At 37.8% G+C, this 6,697-nt stretch overlaps 2 long non-coding RNA genes across 2 annotated transcripts in view; one reads left to right on the top strand and one right to left on the bottom strand.

Moving 5' to 3' along the window:
• Positions 1–2,117, bottom strand: part of LOC112146750 — a 2,797-nt gene extending 680 nt beyond the window's left edge. Inside the window, exon 1 of the long non-coding RNA XR_002919311.2 lies at positions 1,588–2,117. This is a non-coding gene — a long non-coding RNA (uncharacterized LOC112146750). The remainder of the gene's footprint in view (positions 1–1,587) is intronic.
• The window catches only part of LOC118599040, a 50,851-nt gene that overhangs the window by 7,836 nt on the left and 36,318 nt on the right, over positions 1–6,697 (top strand). The window lies entirely within an intron of this gene.

The following is a 6,697-nucleotide window of genomic DNA, read 5'->3' on the forward strand; positions in this document are numbered from 1 at the left end:
CTAGTCAAAAAGATTAGCCTGTTGCTAAAATATAAGCTAAACCCTAAATTACCCTATAAAAACCTCCAGTAGACAACAAATTAGCCAAAAACATTAGCCTGTTGCTAAAGTAGAAGCTAAACTCTAACTTAGCAACAAAAACAACTAAGTAGATAACAAATTAAAATGTTAGCTTGTTGCTAAAGTAGAAGCTAAACTCTAAATTGGCCTATGAAAACCTCTGTAAATAACAAATTAGCCAATAATCTTACCCTGTTGCTAAAATAGAAGCTAAACTCTTAAAGAAACCCTCAGTAGATAACATATTAAAATCTTAGCTTGTGGCTAAAATGGAAGTTAAACTCTAAATTAGCCTATAAAAACCTCCAGTAGCTAACAAATTAGCCAAAAATGTTAGCCTGTTGCTAAAGTCAAAGCTAAACTCTAAATTAGTCTATAAAAACCTCAGTAGATGACAAATTAGCCAAAAATGTTAACCTGTTGCTAAAATGGAAGCTAAACTCTTAAAGAAACCCTTAGTAGATAACATATTAAAATCTTAGCTTGTGGCTAAAATAGAAGTTAAACTCTAAATTAGCCTATAAAAACCTCCAGTAGCTAACAAATTAGCCAAACATGTTAGCCTGTTGCTAAAGTCGAAGCTAAACTCTAAATTAGTCTATAAAAACCTCAGTGGATGACAAATTAGCCAAAAATGTTAACCTGTTGCTAAATTAGAAGCTAAACTCTAAATTAGCCTAAAAAAAATTTAGTAGATAACAAATTAAAATTTTAGCTGGTTGCTAAGGTAGAAGTTAAACTCTAAATTAGCTTATTAAAACCTCCAGTAGATAAAAAAGAATAGCCAAAACCGTTAGCATGTTGCTAAAACATAAACTAAACTCTAAATTAGCCTATAAAAACCTCAGTGGATAACAAATTAAAACGGTACCCTGTTGTTAAAGTAGAAGCTAAACTCTAAAATAACCCTAAAAAACCTTAGTAGATGACAAATTAAAATGTTAGCCTATTGCGAAAGTAGAAGCTAAACTCTGACTTGTCTATAAAAACCTCCAGTAGATAACAAATTAGCCAAAAATGTTAGCCTGTTGCTAAAATCGAAGCTAAACTCTTAAAAAACCCTTAGTAGATAACATATTAAAATCTTAGCTTGTGGCTAAAATAGAAGTTAAACTCTAAATTAGCCTATAAAAACCTCAGGTAGCTAACAAATTAGCCAAAACCGTTAGCCTGTCGCTAAAACAGAAACTAAACTCTAAATTAGCCTATAAAAACCTTAGGGGATAACAAAATAAAACGTTATCATGTTGCTAAAATATTTGGTAAGCTCAACATTTTTTGAAAATTATTATAAAATATTAAAACAGAACCCGTGGATATATTTAAATGTATCTTTAAATCGATACAAGTATTGCCCGATAAAGTGTTGCAATATATCGCCAAATTTTTTCCTACACTCTTTCTGTACATCTCTATTATCCATCTCGTTTGTCCCCCTATTGCTTTTTTTCTTTCTAAATGAATATTTCTGCTCATTGATGTACTGTTTGTCCATTTCCATACATCAGAGGCCTTAGGTTGTTTCACCTGTGCGCTCCTTCTCCTCCATGTCGAGAGACGGACGCAGAAGCTGAGACTCGACGGTCGCGCCTCCATGTCGGAGGAGACGGCGAGCGATCGGCTGAGGCCTCTCGCTCTCAAATGAAAGAAGACATCGCTCATTTCCACCCTCAAATTGCCTTGCTCTCACGTCTGACCCCAACCTAAACGCTCCACCAAAGCAATCCAGCGCCGTTACTCGCCGGCAGAAACACGGCGGCGCGCGTTCACGCAAACACAACAGTCGCTTCAATACGAACACATTAAAACAAACTGGAACTATCATTATGGAGAGTAACTAAAACGATGAGGCAGCTGTTTTATTTGGTCTCCACGGTAACAGATTCTCACAAGATTGATTGGTGCTGAACTGTGGAGGTTTCTGGGAGCTGCAGAGTCATCTCATTGACATTTCACCTCCATGAGCAGATTCTCCATCCCGTCCCTCCATCTCGGCGCCTTCTGTCGGCTCGGGCTCTGCTCATATAACTTCATTACTTTTTAATGCAGCTGTAATTACTCCTGCATGTTGTAATTGGACAGAGATATGAGAACAATAAAGGATGTCAGGACAGAGAACAGGGTTTTAATTGTGGGTTAATGATATTTATTTTGCGGCGAGCTTTTTCTCCTCTGAGTCACGGCTCAGTCGTGTGGGCTAAGTGTTGAATCTCTAGAGAGAGTGAGACTTCTTCTTTTTTTTTTTTTTTTTTCCCTCTTCCTGCCGGGGAAGCAAACCAACGCCGTCTCCCCTCTTGTGCTGCTTTTGTCACAGAAGCAGCACATTAACCTCGGATCCGATTAAAGGCTGTAACGGAGCCGGGTCACGCGGTGGCCAAGCGGCTGGGCTCCTCTGGGCTCAGATTAGGCCCGACCCATGACCGACCTGTCAGGAGCGGATAATGAACTTAGCTTTATCAGCCACATTTGTCTCCCTGAGGGTCAACACGGCATCAACACCCTGCTACGGTGAGGGGGTGGGAACTCCGGGGGTTGATGCTCCGATAAGAATCAGTCTGAACAGAGAAAAAAAAAACACTCGAGGAGCAACAGGTGCTTTGAAATGAAAGCATTCATGGGACACAGACACCAGTAAATACATAAAAATAAAGCAAAAAATGGGATTCTAAAGGAAGTTTTATTTTGAAAAACTACCAGATTCTGTCACCTACTTATTCTTTACGCATACTAACTCGGTCTCATCGGTCGTATGTTTTAAATACATCATTACTGTCTTAAAACGGCTCATTTGACCGCCAAAATAAAAGCTCCAAGCTAACGAAGTTAATGAAAAAAAAAAAAAAAAATGTCGGAATTTGAAGGAAGAGTATTTGTCTTCAACGAAAAATAAATTTGCTATTTACCAGTATCAGGAATTATTGCAACAGTTGTTGTTTTCACTTTACATATGTGGGAACTGACTCTCTAATGTCACTCGTGAGCAGATAGTTACGTTGAAAACATGTTGAATTCTCATTTATTAAATAGAAAATACTTTATTTATCTTGTATTTAGTTGTCACATTGCAGCTAAAGTTGGCAGCTGTTCACTAGCCTCCACTTTGACCAGCTCAGTGGCCTTGTGGTAGAGCGTCCGCCCTGAGATTGGAAGGTCGTAGGTTCAAATCCCGGCCGAGTCATACCAAAGACTCTAAACATGGGACCCTGTGCCTCTATGCTTCACACTCAGCATTAAGGGGTTGGACTGGGGGGTTAAACCACCAAATGGTTCTGTGTCTGCAGCACACCCCTCCCACAGAGGATGAACAATGAACAAATTTCACACACCTAGGTGTTTGACAAACAGTGAGACTTTAACTTTTAAATCACACTTTTTGGGTCCCAAACAAAGTCTAAGTTTAAACTAGTTGAAAATATTAAACAGAAAATAAAGATTCAATGAAATAAAGTTGCTGATTTATGGAAACTAGTAGAAGTGACAAACTCCGATCAAGCATTTTTAAAAATTATGTTAATTGTGATAAACTGACATAGTTTCTGCAGAGCGGCAGGAGTTCATGAGAAATTTGTCTGAGTTGTAGTGCGGAGTAAGCCCGCCCCTTTCCCCATCTGTAACAGAAATGACGAGCACTACTGGAGCTATCCAGACGTACAGTTTTAAGACAACTAAATAAACAAAGACGTGCGTGGATCTGTTTGTCTTGTGGTAGAAAAACTGAAATAATGTATTTTTTAAGATACATTTTGTAACTTTATGTGAACGACTGACATTGCGACCCCTCCCTGATGCTTTCTACCTCCGTCTGCAGACGCACCACTGCAGCTCACACTACACTTCTGATGAACCAATCAGAATCAGTCGAGTTCAAACTCATATATTTCTGATCCACACGGGGAGATCCTCCGGCGTGTGGATACTTAAGAACAAAAAGAACAAATATCAAGAGTCACTCCATGTCTGCTCCTTAAGAAAGACGTTGGTTGGAAGGTAAACAAATCCCCTAAACTGTTTAATTTGAAATTTGATGAAATATGGTAAATCTTACATTCATTTATTAATTTTGTTGAGCTCAATCTTCTCCCAAAAAAAGAAAAAGTCTTCAATTGGATGCATTAGAATGGAACATTTTTTGCTTCTTCTCTTGATTACGATTTAAGGAACAAAATACTCCGAAATGCAAGATTAATTTTCTTTATTTATGTCCTTCACCATTAGAAAAATGCCACAAGAACATGTTTAAAAACATCATTTTCATTGGAGTGTGTCTTTAGGGGATGTAAAGTGAACAACATTAGTACTTTTTCTCCAAAACTCGCAGCACTGCTGACCTCAGTGTGACCTCAATCCTTCTCTTCATCCTCTGCAAAGAATATTACAAAGACATTATTACAGTACACAAAATACAAGCTCTGAATTAGGAAACAGTTAAGAACAAAAATTCCAAATGAATCAAATTGATTTAAACTAGAATTAAATGATCATTCTGTGAAAGAAATCCCCTAAATTTGCCTTTACTTAGTCCTTAAAAATAGAAAAAAACTACAACAAATCAACAATTATTTAATCTAAATTTGTAGAATGTCTACAGACAATCTTAAATTGTTTTAAACACGTGGTTGAATTTTAATTTGAAAAAAAGATTTCTGTCAAAAACCAAAAGATAAAAAAAAAAAAAGTGACTTTTGTACTTTTCTAAATACATCAGTATTACGCCAGTGACGAACTTTTTTCTTATTGCATGGAACCGGAAGAAGGTTCGGTTTTAACCCTATTTACCCTCGGATGCTCTTAAAATACATACAGCATGAATCTGCATCAGTCTTTGTGCTTGGTTGCACTTAATGTGTGAATAACGTCCAACTTAAAACAATTAAACGCCGACGTCATTCGGACCGATCTGGTTCTATAAACCACTTCACTAAAGAGATTTGTCTCGTAAATTTTCAACACCAATGTCACCGTGCTCCTTATTAACTTTTGAGTTTTTGTGGCTCTGCTTTAATTTTTTAGGCCGTCTTTGGAGTAATTTACTAAACGATATCGATCAGTGCTGATGGGAAGCTATAATTGCCGATCAGAACACGGTGATCCGTTTGTTCCAAGCTTCCTTGGAGGAAAATGTTTGGTTCTGTTGTCCGTACTGATCACCGCACGGAAATGATTTGTAGCCTGTAATTAGTTTGAAATGTCATTTAGTGAAAGCGCAACAATAATTACGGAGGGTTAGTGAGGATCGACTGTGTGACTGCAGTTAGTCCTGGAAGGATTTTCTCCTTAAAGACGAGGAATATGTGCCATAAATATGCGATAATTCAGCATCCCTGAAATGAGCGTCAGAGTTGGGGAAAAAAGACAAGTGAGGGAAGCTTCACATCCTAATCAATTACTGTGTTCGTCCACCTGAGGTTTGAATATGCTGTTGATGAGGAGGAGGATTATCAGGCAGCGAGGGAAGAGATGAGCAGATGAATGGAACTGCTAGATTAATATCCTGCCACAGCAGCCAAGGGAGAGATTAATTTCCTCTTTACCTCCATTTAAAAAAAGGCGCATGCGTCTGGGTGGCTTAAATGTCGGGTTTTCCTCACACCAGACGAAGGTCGTAGGTCAGTTGTGGTGAACTTCGGAGCCACCCCAGCATGTTTGTGTGCGTGATTGATTGGCTTTCTAAGTATTTGTGCCACTGGAAAGCAGAAAGGGGAACCCAAGCGAGTGCAGGCGTGTGCGCATGGAAGGGGCGTGTGGCGCGACACGCTTCTTGAGATTTAATTTGATTAAATGAGAGTGCTGTCACTGTAACCAATGAGAAAGATGATCTGACTCCCTTTTCTGCAATATTAAGCTGATAAAAACCACGGTATGTTTTTAGATGTGCTGCTGCGACAGCTTTAATATCGCTGGAAGCCTAATTGGAAATGTAAGAAATAGAGAACTAATTGGACAATAAGGGAGAGATTCAGGCAGTGCATTAATAACCATAAAGGAATTTACAAGAACATCATCATTTTTTTGTTTAAATGTATGTGAAAACAAAGACATACACTACTCACGGTAAGTTGGGGAGATTATCTCCAAGTTCTCTTCCAATTTGATCTAAAACAGGATTTGTAAACCTTTAGCAGTAAAAAAGTCATTTGAGCTCGTTTTCTACTGATCAAAACCTAGAAGGAGCCGTTTAGTCTCACTTTAGCCTTTAGGAAATTTGGATTAGCATTCACGACTTTCTTTTTTTCTAATAATATGAATTATTTCTATTTTTGGCACGAACAAAAGCAAAAATAGTAAAAGAACTTAGCATCTCTTGACTTTTTTTTTTTTTTACATTTAACAGAAGCTTTGATAACTTCTTTTGAAAATAAGACACTCTACGTCAAACGGGATCATCTCAGTTCAGCTCTGGGCAGCTAGTAACCCAATATTGTGCAGCAGAAGACGTCCTTTTAACTCATAAAAGATCAAGCTTTTTAGTAAAGTTTTGCTTTGTGTATCTGGGTGTATAATCTGTGTGCACCTCAGACATCGATTTATACATTTAAGTAATCTTTACTTTCAAATTTTGATTTTTATTTGTCCTTTTATTTATTTATTTTAGTGTTTTCCCACTGTTTGTCCTCAATAGTCTTGGACTGCTGGGTTT

The sequence above is a fragment of the Oryzias melastigma genome, linkage group LG8 (genome assembly GCF_002922805.2).
Source record: "Oryzias melastigma strain HK-1 linkage group LG8, ASM292280v2, whole genome shotgun sequence".
Lineage (NCBI taxonomy): Eukaryota > Metazoa > Chordata > Actinopteri > Beloniformes > Adrianichthyidae > Oryzias > Oryzias melastigma.